This window comes from Esox lucius, chromosome 14, assembly GCF_011004845.1.
Source record: "Esox lucius isolate fEsoLuc1 chromosome 14, fEsoLuc1.pri, whole genome shotgun sequence".
NCBI lineage: Eukaryota > Metazoa > Chordata > Actinopteri > Esociformes > Esocidae > Esox > Esox lucius.
The window spans coordinates 34,284,218-34,298,005 of NC_047582.1; the positions used below are offsets into that span (position 1 = coordinate 34,284,218).

Here is a 13,788-nt window from a genome sequence, read left to right on the forward strand (position 1 = left end):
GCCGGAGGTGGGGGTTAAAGATCTCTCTGACAGGAGACTCGGCCAGACGTTCCCAGCAGACCCTTACAGTACGCTTGGGCCTGCCGAGTCTGTCCAGCTTCCTCCCCCGCCATCGGATCCAACTCACCACCAGGTGGTGATCAGTTGACAGCTCCGCCCCTCTCTTCACCCGAGTGTCCAAGACATACAACCGCAGGTCAGATGAGACGACAACAAAGTCGATCATCGACCTGCGGCCTAGTGTGTCCTGGTGCCACGTGCACTGATGGACACCCTTATGTTTGAACATGGTGTTCGTTATAGACAAACTGTGACTAGCACAGAAGTCCAATAACTGAACACCACTCGGGTTCAGATCAGGGGGGCCGTTCCTCCCAATCACGCCCCTCCAGGTGTCACTGTCGTTGCCCACGTGGGCGTTGAAGTCCCCCAGTAGAACAATAGAGTCCCCAGTCGGAGCACTTTCCAGCACCCCTCCCAGAGACTCCAAGAAGGTCGGGTACTCTGCACTGCCGTTCGGCCCGTAGGCACAAAGAACAGTGAGAGACCTATCCCCGACCCCTTAGGCGCAGGGAAACGACCCTCTCTTTTTTGGATATCAGGCGAGTACCTGTTCTATGCGCTCCTTCAAACAAATTCTGGTTATCCTGGGTCTCAATCCGCGGATACGTGGATATTGCTCATTAGCATAAATTAACATTCTTTTTTTTGGGAACAATTTGTTCTTTAAAACATTTTTAATATCTTGACAAACGTGAGGCGTTCCGTTTGTGTTCCTATGGGCGCCTGAGAGGCGACAGGAGAAACTCACCAAAACTGACTGAGAGCATAGCGCACATTTCCCTCAAACATTATTACTGGAATCATCCGGCTGACTTTTGCACATATTTAGGTATTCTAACGAAGCTATTTGGGCATAGATTGTGTTATATGGAGCCTGTGTGAGACAGCCTGTGTGAGAGGAATAGTAGAGTATAACCAACTGGCCGCCTCTCACAGACCACTTAAATGTAGACATCTCACAATATAACAAACTGAACTGAAATGATTAGATTCGTACTTACTATTATCCAGACCACTCAGACGAAGCGGATCTGTACATAGTTTGTATTCCCAGGGTGATAAAGAGCCATAGTCCTTATAGAATATAGTCCACAAAATGTCGCCAACCGAAACGCAAAATGTAGGCTACATTTCTATGCATATCTTGAAAAATACATAATAGAACCAAACAGCTGACTTTAGCTTAGATCTAGGCATTCGTACGAAGATAACTACGGTGCATGTTTTATTATAGGACTCACAATGCCTCCGTGATAGGAATAGGTAAAATGCCACCGGTGACCGAGTACGCAAACCCTACTTTTCCACCCATATCCAGAAAACTTCCCAATAGAATCGGACGGCTGACCTTAGCTTAGACCTAAGCATTCTAACGAAAAGAATGATGTATAATTTGGGTCCCTTTGACCAATCTAGTCCGCCTGGTAGATCTGAACAAAACCAGTCACTATTATGCGCTGGAGTTGTCCACAGTTTCTTTGTCTCTTCAATCCCAAATGGCATCTTTGATGGCTTATATAGTCTATATTTGACTCCTGAACTGTATGAAGACGTAATATAGTTCAGTCCCATGGAAACGAGAAAACAAGATGGCCCCGCCCAGTGATCACTGATCAATAATGATGATGATCAATGTAGTTTTCATTCCGTTTATGCAAGATAGCACTTGGTTTTCATCCAAAAGGTTTTGGAACATATTTGATCGTAATCAAGAGGCAGAGGAAGGTTATTCTGTCCAGGAACACTTTTTACCCAGCAACGTGCAATGACCACCCATCCAGATGACTGTGATTACATCGACCACCCATCCAAGTGATTACAACGCTATTTATGTTTATTTATAATTTAAAGCCCCAAATTACGTCGTTTGTATGATAAAAGAGATTTTCTGAAAGTCCAAACTCGGCAACCGATCTGTTCATGGAAAGGTGTTCTCCAAAAAACTCTTGAATAACCAATGCTCCAGTGAGAACAAACCACCAACCCCGGGGAGTGAAGGCTCACAGCAGAACCCCCAACCTACTCAAGAACAAGTACTCTAGTCTGTCAATAAAAGGGAAGGACTTCGCCCACATATTTATGGAAAGAGATTCTCAAAAAATTATTCTAAAAGTACAGTGATGCCAGTGGGAACCGAACCCCCAACCGCTTGGAGTGAAAGCTCACAGCACCATCCCCCGACCTACCCAAGAACAAGTACTCCAGTATGAAATATTTGGCGCCTTTATGGATTACATAGGTGACACGAAATATGGCAGGTGCTGCCCTCCATAATTTGTGTCCCTGTCAATCAACAGTGTTTTTTTCAGATAATGTCTTTTTTCAGATGTGTCCTCTCACTTTTTCACCAACACTTTCAACAGGTTAACCTCATTTCAGAGTAGATTGTAATAAAAAAAATAACAAAAAATATTGCCCACATATTCATAAAAAGAGATTCTCAAAGAACAATGACACCAGTCGGAATCGAACCCCCAACCGCTGGGAGTGAAAGCTCACAGCACAACCCCCCGAACTAACCAAGAACAAGTACTTCAGCATGAAATATTTGGCGCCTTTATGGATTACATGGAAAGGGATTCTCCAAAAAACAGAGTCTCCAGTGGGAACTGAACCCCCACCCCCTGGGAGTGAAGGCTCACAGATCAATCCTCAGGCAAGCAAAAGGACCTGCGGGTGAATTATTTGGCTCCATTATCAACTACATAGGCGCTGCCCGCCATATTTCGTGTCCCATATAAATCTAAATTACTGTTTAGAAAAAAGGGTGGAGTGTTACAGTGCTGCAGAGATGGTCGTCCTTCTGGAAGAGAAACTATTGTAGAGATACTTTGAATTTCTGTTTGAGTTGACATTAGGTTCTTGGTCACCAATATTTTTACAACCTGGTGTGTGAATCATGTCAAAATAATTGAATTTTACACAGAATGGTCACAGGATAATCACAGAATTATCACAGGATGATCACAGAGTAATCACAGTGTGATCACAGTATGATCACAGGATGCAGCTGAGTTCAGTTTGGTATGTCAAATTAATGAGTTTTTATGCATGTGAGATTTCATTTTTATGAAATTTCTACAAATGAGTTTTTTGCTTTATCATTGTGGGGTCTTGTGTGTTCATTAATGGCAAAAGATATTTAATACATTTTTAGAACCAATGTTCCCTGTTGTTTGAAAACATAGTGAATACCTGCATTAGCCTCCCCAGTATTCATTCCATTAGCCTCCCCAGTATTCATTCCATTCACCTTAGCGATATTTGCATTCTAGGCCCTCTGGAGAATATGTTTTTTTTTTACCAGCAGGAATTTATAAACATTTTGTTTGTATCAATTAATTTCTTGGATACACAAGTTTCTCCTAAATGTATACAACCTAAGTATAATTTTAGTAATGTTTTTGGATTTTATAGGTTTCTAAGAACCACCCAAAAATATGTTTTGAATATGACATAATTTCCATGCTAAAGGGTCTTGTTTTTGGGTAATATTTCCTCTGAATAGTTAATAGAAACTGTAGACCACAAGCTTTTCTTTAGGATACAGCTCCATGAAAGCAGCAAGTTGATTGATAAAATGCTTTAATTTTATTTATTATCCAATATCAGCAGTTCATTATAATTCAAATCAAACATCTGGTTGATCTTGTTTTGTTGGTTCTGGTCCAAGTTTCCCTTGCTGTGACAGTTTCTGGGGGCCAGTTGAATTTTCAGTCACAGTGAATTCACCACAACTGTAAGACGCTGTCAATGTCTGTGATGTGGTTTCAATGGGACCTAGGAAATGAAGAGAAAACTACAGTCTTTTTAAGTCTCCCCAGAAATAGTATGTGTGTGTGCCTGTGTACAATATATATGTTTTAATTAATTAAATTATAACCATTAACATAGTAGACATTGAATACACAAAGAGTATTTTCAATATATGGAATTGTTCTGTTGTAATTTGAGAAAATGTCCACAACATACAGCATTTGCAGTAACAGTGAAATGAAAGTATATTCTACAAAAAATATTCAAACTGCATAGAAATTTTATAACAGAAAGCAGTCTCTCTTCTCCATCAGGTCCCTAACAGATGTGATTATTCTCTCCCCCAGCTTATCGGAACAGTGCCAGACATAATGGATTATACACGGCGTGCACAATCATTAGGCAAATCGTATTTCTCAAGATTTATGTTATTGTTGAACAATCACAATGCTTTATGTCAAACCACAATAGCATTGAACCTCAAACCTCAATGTTAAACAATTCTTCTCATGTTTGTTTTGATCTTTCTCAGGGGAATATATGTGTGCAGAATTATTAGGCAACAATTGGGGTGCAGAACTATTAGGCAACTAAATTACAAAAATAATTTCTAAAAATGTATGAAATTTTAAGTGTAAAAATGTATGAAATTTTAAGTGTACAAATAGGTAACACTATTTGACTAATAATAAAAATGTGTCTTTTCAAAAATATTCAGTGACCTATAGCCTCCCTAATTTTCAATAACTGCCATGAGCCTTCCATCCATGGAGTCTGTCAATTTCTTGATCTGTTCATGATCAACTTTTGATTGAAGCAGCAACCACAGCCTCCCAAATGCTGTTCAAAGAGGTGTATTGTCTTCCCTGACTATAAATCTCATGTTTGAGAAGGGTCCACTAATTCTCAATAGGATTTAAGTCAGGTAAGGAAGGGGGCCAGGTCATTATTCTGGCATCTTTGCTTGCTGGCCAACAGTGGAGTACTTGGATGCTTGTGATGGAGCATTGTCCTGCATAAAGATCATGGCCTTCTTGAATGCTGAGGACTTCTTCCTGTACCACTGCTTGAAGAAAGAATTCTCCTGAAACTGGCAGTAGGTATGGGAGTTTAGTTTCAGTCCATCTTCAACCCGAAAAGATCCAACTACCTCATCCTGGAATATGGTGGTGCTGGAGGATAATGGGTTCCTGATAGATTCACGTTTCATTCTTCTCATGTCTTTTGCAGTTAATTTTGTCTTTTGTTCTCCACGCAGTTTCTGTGTCACAGTTGACTATTCGCAACCAAACATTTGATTGTCTGATGGCCAAGCATCAATAGTTGAGCTATTTGAAGAGTGTTGCGTCCAACTGAAAGGCATTTTAAAAATGTTGCATTTTCAGTGTCAGTGAAATATTTTTTTGGCCCATTTTGAGGTAAAATGGGCCATAATTATGCACACTTTCACCATACCACACAAATCCCTTGGTAATTTCCTGGATGCTAACATTTCACACTGTTCAATCAATTTCTAACTTAGAAACAAGCAATGAAAAGCGTAGCGTTTGGGAATAACTACGCATTCTGAGTCATTGTGAAATATCTTTAAAATATATTTAAAAACATAGTTTACAGCTTTTATGAGAGAAAGACAAACTTACTAGCAGTATACTTAAGTGCAACTTTTCTAACAGACAGATGGATTTTTGGTTCTCACATTCATTTCCATACATTGTGAAAACATATGTCTGTAATTGAATGTAAACTGTTCCTGCAATTTACCAAGCTTTCAAATGGCCATTCCTTTAAATCAGTGTTTCTTAATCCTGGTCCTGGACCCAAAGGGGTGCAAGTCTTTGTTTTAACCCAAGCACTCACACACCTGATTCAAACTAAAGGCTTGATGATAGGTTGATTATGTCATAAAGCGTGTAAGTGGTAGGGCAACATTTGAATCAGGTGTGTGAGTGCTTGGGAAAAAACAAAAATGTGCATGTCTTTGGGTCCAGAGGACCAGGATTACGAAACAATGTTTTAAAGCAATGACTGAGGAGAATATGTTAACAATACACACACACAATTCTGTCTGTAGCCTTGTGGCCTACTCTTTATGGTGATACCTGTTCATCAGCCTTGCTGGCCTAATTGGAGATCTTGGTGGCTTTGATCATTGGAGAGCCCTGCTTCAGACCAAAAGGGTAACTCAGGCCGTCGGATCTCAGACACCTGGAGGAAGTGCTGTCACATCTATAACCGGAGGGACAGCAGTGCAACCCATCCCGACAGCACACACCCTGGGAAGCAGAGGTATCTGTTAATGTTGTTTTTTTCAGATATTTTCCCTGCCATTTAACTTCATTTTCCATTTGACTTTGCCTACAGAGATTCCTGGCAACTCTTCAGCAAGTGACAAAGTCAAGGCTAGAACCAAGATGATGGTTCAGCGTTAGACTGCTGTACCACCTGGGAGGCCTCATAAACAAATGTGTTAAACAGGTCATATTTAACTTAGCTTCTTTAAAGTTAGCAATTATGCTTGCAGAAAACTCACATTGGAATATGTGCAGCAGGTCCAGTAGCCTGCAGGGTGACGGCAGCATTTGGTTCCAGCGGGACAGTAAGAGCTGGAGTCACAGTAGGGGTAAGGAGAACTGTCTACTGGTTTATCATCACTCTGGACCGGGACGACGTCAGACTGGACCTGGGGAGTGAGAGGGGAGATCAGTTCCATTGGAGCCACCTTCACGAAAACGTTAACAATATTAACACCACTGGGGGGGTACCCTATATGGTGATACCTGGTCATCAACCCTGCTGACCTGATCAGAGATCTTGGTGGCTTTGATCATCAGAGAGTCCGGCTTCTCAACAAAAGGGTAACTCAGGCCGTCGGATCTCAGACACCTGGAGGAAGTGCTGTCACATCTATAACCGGAGGGACAGCAGTGCAACCCATCCCGACAGCACACACCCTGGAAAGCAGAGGTATCTGTTAATGTTGTTTTTTCAGATATTTTATCTCCCTTATATCTACATTTTCCAATTTGCATCGCCTACGGTGATTCTCAGCAAGCAAGATGGTTCTTTGCTTCAATAGCATAGTCAAGTCTAGAACCTAGGCTGTGGTATTCAGCTTCCTGACACAAAATACATGTACAACTGCTTTGCAAACTGGGAGGCCTCATAAACAAATGTGTTAAACAGGTCATATTTAACTTAGCTTCTTTAAAGTTAGCAATTATGCATGCAGAAAACTCACATTGGAATATGTGCAGCAGGTCCAGTAGCCTGCAGGGTGACGGCAGCATTTGGTTCCAGCGGGACAGTAAGAGCTGGAGTCACAGTAGGGGTAAGGAGAACTGTCTACCGGTTTATCATCACTCTGGACCGGGACGATGTCAGACTGGACCTGGGGAGTGAGAGGGGAGATCAGTTCCATTGGAGCCACCTTCACGAAAACGTTAACAATATTAACACCACTGGGGGGGTACCCTATATGGTGATACCTGGTCATCAACCCTGCTGACCTGATCAGAGATCTTGGTGGCTTTGATCATCAGAGAGTCCGGCTTCTCAACAAAAGGGTAACTCAGGCCGTCGGATCTCAGACACCTGGAGGAAGTGCTGTCACATCTATAACCGGAGGGACAGCAGTGCAACCCATCCCGACAGCACACACCCTGGGAAGCAGAGGTATCTGTTAATGTTGTTTTTTCAGATATTTTATCTCCCTTATATCTACATTTTCCAATTTGCATCGCCTACGGTGATTCTCAGCAAGCAAGATGGTTCTTTGCTTCAATAGCATAGTCAAGTCTAGAACCTAGGCTGTGGTATTCAGCTTCCTGACACAAAATACATGTACAACTGCTTTGCAAACTGGGAGGCCTCATAAACAAATGTGTTAAACAGGTCATATTTAATTTAGCTTCTTTAAAGTTAGCAATTATGCATGCAGAAAACTCACATTGGAATATGTGCAGCAGGTCCAGTAGCCTGCAGGGTGACGGCAGCATTTGGTTCCAGCGGGACAGTAAGAGCTGGAGTCACAGTAGGGGTAAGGAGAACTGTCTACTGGTGTATCATCACTCTGGACCGGGACGATGTCAGACTGGACCTGGGGAGTGAGAGGGGAGATCAGTTCCATTGGACCCACCTGGAAATATTACAACATTAGTGTCGTTATCGGTTCGTTTTAAATCATTACAAGGGGCCTCAGCAGCACGCCCATACATGTAACCATATCTATATATTAAATGTGTACATGGTGTATTCAACATTTTGTATTTAGTTTTTTAACTCCAAACAGGAAGTTTGTGTGGAGTGCCGGCTTGCCACCCCCCCCCCCCAACCAACCACAGGAACAAATTGTAAACTAATTCACTTAAATTGCTTCCTTAAAGATGCTGTCTGGCACTTTTGCGATTAACAGAATAATGATTTAAAAGTCCCTTTTTGGACTGGATGTGTAATATGTTGTTTATGTGGGGATAATCTGTGAGTAGAATAATTGTCATTATTCAGTTAAACAAGAAATTTCAAGTTTGAAACTGGCACATAAATGGCTCAAGAGTGCCACTTTTAAAACCAGTGGCTAAAAATGAAACACTGCATCTTCATCAATCTGCAGGGTTCCCCAATTCAGTCCTGTGAATAAATAACTTCACAATAAAGGTCCCAAATGTGTCATATACTCACACTGGACGGATCAGGGCAGACTTTCCCATCAGGACAGCTGGTGTTGCAGGAGACAGAACCTGTCACCACTAGTACCACTACAGCAATGCTCCACATCTGAGGACAGACATTTAACAAGCGGTATTGGTCCTTTTTGTCATCTCACAAAAACTTTATGTATTATATTGTGAAGTGTTGAATGATTTCAAATATAAGTTTTACTTACTTTTTGTCTTCTATATGTTTTCTGCTTGGCGTTCTGTATGCAAACGTGTACAGCATCCCTATTTCAACAAAACATTTCCAGTTTGAATCCACCCACTTCCAGTTTGGATCCACCCACTTCCAGTTTGGATCCTCCCACTTCCAGATTGGATTCTTTCAGTTGTAGACTCCTTATTATAAATAAGAAATAAACAACTGAACTAACCTGATTTATTATTTGTTGTTACATATATACAGATACAGAAAATAGTATTTCTCATTTATATATGTATTTTTTCAGTTTAGAAGATCAGTGATGTCAATCCTGTTTTCATTAAATTACTTCACAATGAGTTGCAAATTACTGTGAATGTTGTCATAGCATGAACATTTCAGCCCCACTCTTGGGCCAATTCGGTACCCTGCGATTTAAGTCACACTCTAATTTGTACACATGTACTGCTGCGGCTTGGGTTTCTATCCAACAAACTGCTCTTTCAGCAAGAACTCAATTTAAATGCTGTATTTATCGATAAAGATTGGTAACATTTCAGACAGAAAACATTCTGGACAATGTTTATCAAGAATTATTGGGTTGTTTGGACTAAATTCCATGTTCGTTAGCATTAAATGTGCATATACAGCTCTGGAAAAAATTAAGACACCACTGCACCTTTTTCTTTCCTTTCCAAAAAAAGTCAAAAAGGAAGGTTTTGAGTGAGGAACAGAATTATTAAAATTAAGAGACCACTGCAAATTGAACGCTTCTGTTCCTCACTCAAAACTAACCTTTTCAACTTTTTTGGAAAGGAAAGAAAAAGGTGCAGTGGACTCTTAATTATTTCCAGAGCTGTATACCTTAACAAAATACATTTTATTCAGCTGTTCACAACTCCTGACATTATTTTAAGAACGTGAAATGTCAGAATAATAATAGAGAGAATGATTTCTTTCAGCTTATATTTCATCTCATCCCATTCCCAGTGTGTCAGAAGTCTACATACACTGAATTAGTATTTGGTAGCATTGCCTTTAAATTGTTTAACTTGGGTCAAACATTTCGGATTGCTTTCTACAATCTTCCCACAATATTTTTTTCCGGAGCTGTATGTCTGTCTGTTTGTATAGGTTCGTGCGTGACTAGCAGTTTGTGCCAAGGTGAACAGACAGGTCAAGTGTTCAGCAGTTTGAAGGCTTGCAAATTGAATCCAGTCTAATGGCATGATTTAAAGTGCCTTTTATAAAACCCATAAGGACATTATAAGAAAAGGAGCTGTTTGCTGGGTAGTTATAAAATACTCAATATATAACAATAACAATCTTATCACATTCTGGTCGTGTCCATATTTTAAACAGGTGCAAAGGTTCAAGAAATGCATTGTGATTTAATCAGGATCAGATCTTACTGTTCTGAAGAGACAAGGTCAGGGCAAAGGACATGTTAGAATCTATAACAGATGGGGCTTTGACACAATGCCCTAAACCAAGTAGGGGACAACCCAGATAACAAAAAACTTTTAATATTTATTAATGTTAAGCTGAACCTTGGCCGGCAGATCCCTGCCGAGAACTCTCAAAGTGAAAGCAGTAAAAGTGTAATTACTGTTACAATTTACCATAGTTTTTTCTGTAAATAACATTATCTCAATTACCCAAATCCTTTTATCAGACAAAGTTGAATTTGTCGCTTGCTTTCAACAGGTGTTGACTAACTGTGAAAGGCTTATGGGTTTTTGTGTTTAGAAGGTAATTTGAAGTACGCAGATAAAACACAAGGACTGTACCAGTGTTGTACGTGAGTACAGTGACAGATAATACATAGAAATATACACATGGACAATTATATGTGAATAATTGGCTATGCCTATTCCTACTTTCCTTCCAATCTATAGTTTAGACCAGGAGAGAGGAAAAATAAACTATCAATATATCAGTCAGAGGTTGGCCTCTCCATGAACTGCCACCTTAACGTGGTGGAGGGGTTTGAGTACCCGAGTGACCCTAGGAGCTATGTTGTCTGGGGCTATATGCCCCTGGTAGGGTCTCCCAAGGCAAACAGGTCTTAGGCGACGGGTCAGACTAAGAGCGGTTCAAAAACCCCTTAATGATGATTAAAATTATGTGTACCATGACGTCGCCCGGTATGGCGCAGCCGGGGCCCCACCCTGGAGCCAGGCCCGGGGTTGGGGCTCGTATGCGAGCGCCTGGTGGCCGGGCCTTCCCCCATGGGGCCCGGCCGGGCTCAGCCCGAACGGGCAACGTGGGGCCGCCCTCCCGTGGGCTCACCACCCACAGGAGGGACCATAAGGGGCCGGTGCGAAGAGGATCGGGCGGCAGTCGAAGGCAGGGGCCTAGACAACCCGATCTCTGGACACGGAAACTAGCTCTAGGGACGTGGAATGTCACCTCGCTGGCGGGGAAGGAGCCTGAGTTAGTGCGTGAGGTTGAGAGGTTCCGATTAGAGGTAGTCGGGATCACCTCTACGCACGGCTTGGGCTCTGGAACCACACTCCTTGAGAGAGGATGGACTCTTCACCACTCTGGAGTTGCCCATGGTGAGAGGCGGCGGGCTGGTGTGGGTTTGCTTATAGCTCCCCAGCTCTGCCGCCATGTGTTGGAGTTTACCCCGGTGAACGAGAGGGTCGTTTCCCTGCGCCTACGGGTCGGGGATAGGTCTCTCACTGTTGTTTGTGCCTACGGGCCGAACGGCAGTGCAGAGTACCCGACCTTCTTGGAGTCTCTGGGAGGGGTGCTGGAAAGTGCTCCGACTGGGGACTCTATTGTTCTACTGGGGGACTTCAACGCCCACGTGGGCAACGACAGTGACACCTGGAGGGGCGTGATTGGGAAGAACGGCCCCCCTGATCTGAACCCGAGTGGTGTTCAGTTATTGGACTTCTGTGCTAGTCACAGTTTGTCCATAACGAACACCATGTTCAAGCATAAGGGTGTCCATCAGTGCACGTGGCACCAGGACACCCTAGGCCGCAGGTCGATGATCGACTTTGTTGTCGTCTCATCTGACCTGCGGCCGTATGTCTTGGACACTCGGGTGAAGAGAGGGGCGGAGCTGTCAACTGATCACCACCTGGTGGTGAGTTGGATCCGATGGCGGGGGAAGAAGCTGGACAGACTCGGCAGGCCCAAGCGTACTGTAAGGGTCTGCTGGGAACGTCTGGCCGAGTCTCCTGTCAGAGAGATCTTCAACTCCCACCTCCGGCAGAGCTTCGACTGGATCCCGAGGGAGGCTGGAGATATTGAGTCCGAGTGGACCATGTTCTCCACCGCCATTGTCGAAGCGGCCGCTCTGAGCTGTGGCCGTAAGGTCTCCGGTGCCTGTCGAGGCGGCAATCCCCGAACCCGGTGGTGGACACCGGAAGTAAGGGATGCCGTCAAGCTGAAGAAGGAATCCTATCAGGCCTGGTTGGCTTGTGGGACTCCTGACGCAGCTGACGGGTACCGACAGGCCAAGCGGGCTGCAGCCCGGGTGGTTGTGGAGGCAAAAACTCGGGCCTGGGAGGAGTTCGGTGAGGCCATGGAGAAGGACTATCGGCTGGCCTCGAAGAGATTCTGGCAAACCATCCGGCGCCTCAGGAGAGGGAAACAGTGCCCTACCAACGCTGTTTACAGTAGAGGTGGGCAGCTGTTGACCTCAACTGAGGATGTCGTCGGGTGGTGGAAGGAGTACTTCGAGGATCTCCTCAATCCCTCTGTCACTTCTTCCATTGAGGAAGCAGAGGATGAGGTATCAGAGGTGGACTCGTCCATCACCCGGGCTGAAGTCACTGAGGTGGTCAAGAAACTCCTCGGTGGCAAGGCACCGGGGGTGGATGAGATCTGCCCTGAGTACCTCAAGTCTCTGGATGTTGTGGGGCTGTCTTGGTTGACACGCCTGTGCAACGGCACGTGGCGGTCGGGGACAGTGCCTCTGGGATGGCAGACCGGGGTGGTGGTCCCTCTTTTTAAGAAGGGGGACCGGAGGGTGTGTTCCAACTATAGGGGGATCACACTTCTCAGCCTCCCCGGGAAAGTCTATGCCAGGGTTCTGGAGAGGAGAATACGGCCGATAGTAGAACCTCGGATTCAGGAGGAACAGTGTGGTTTTCGTCCGGGCCGTGGAACACTGGACCAGCTCTATACCCTCTACAGGGTGTTGGAGGGTTCATGGGAGTTTGCCCAACCAATCCACATGTGTTTTGTGGATTTGGAGAAGGCATTCGACTGTGTCCCTCGCGGCATCTTGTGGAAGGTGCTTGGGGAATATGGGGTCCTGGGTCCTTTGCTAAGGGCTGTCAGGTCCCTGTACAACCGAAGCAGGAGCTTGGTCCGCATTGCCGGCAGTAAGTCAGACTTGTTCCCAGTGCATGTTGGACTCCGGCAGGGCTGCCCTTTGTCACCGGTTCTGTTCGTAATTTTTATGGACAGAATTTCTAGGCGCAGCCAGGGGCCGGAGGGTGTCAGGTTTGGGGACCACACAATTTCGTCTCTGCTCTTTGCAGATGATGTTGTCGTGTTGGCCCCTTCTAACCAGGACCTTCAGCATGCGCTGGGACGGTTTGCAGCCGAGTGTGAAGCGGTGGGGATGAAAATCAGTACCTCCAAATCCGAGGCCATGGTCCTCAGTCGGAAAAGGGTGGCTTGCCCACTTCAGGTTGGTGGAGAGTGCCTGCCTCAAGTGGAGGAGTTTAAGTATCTAGGGGTCTTGTTCACGAGTGAGGGAAGGATGGAACGGGAGATTGACAGACGGATCGGTGCAGCTTCTGCAGTAATGCAGTCGATGTATCGGTCTGTCGTGGTGAAGAAAGAGCTGAGCCGCAAGGCGAAGCTCTCGATTTACCAGTCAATCTACGTTCCTACTCTCACCTATGGTCATGAGCTTTGGGTCATGACCGAAAGGACAAGATCCCGGATACAGGCGGCCGAAATGAGCTTTCTCCGCAGGGTGGCCGGGCGATCCCTTAGAGATAGGGTGAGAAGCTCGGTCACCCGGGAGGAGCTCAGAGTAGTGCCGCTGCTCCTCCACATCGAGAGGGGTCAGCTGAGGTGGCTTGGGCATCTTTTTCGGATGCCTCCGGAACGCCTTCCTGGGAAGGTGTTCCGGTCCCG

General features: G+C 44.5%; 1 long non-coding RNA gene across 2 annotated transcripts; it reads right to left on the bottom strand.

The window, feature by feature from the left end:
* Nucleotides 1-3,644: 3,644 nt before the first annotated feature.
* LOC105009872 lies at nucleotides 3,645-8,788 on the bottom strand. Of its 2 annotated transcripts, none has more exons than XR_004576803.1 (9): nucleotides 8,705-8,788; nucleotides 8,500-8,595; nucleotides 7,769-7,918; nucleotides 7,329-7,481; nucleotides 7,061-7,210; nucleotides 6,621-6,773; nucleotides 6,353-6,502; nucleotides 5,922-6,095; nucleotides 3,645-3,843 (listed from the first exon to the last, which is right to left on the bottom strand). It is a non-coding gene; the product is annotated as a progranulin (long non-coding RNA). The 2 variants fall into 2 exon arrangements; XR_004576802.1 differs by having other exon boundaries at nucleotides 7,769-7,957.
* Nucleotides 8,789-13,788: the final 5,000 nt, after the last annotated feature.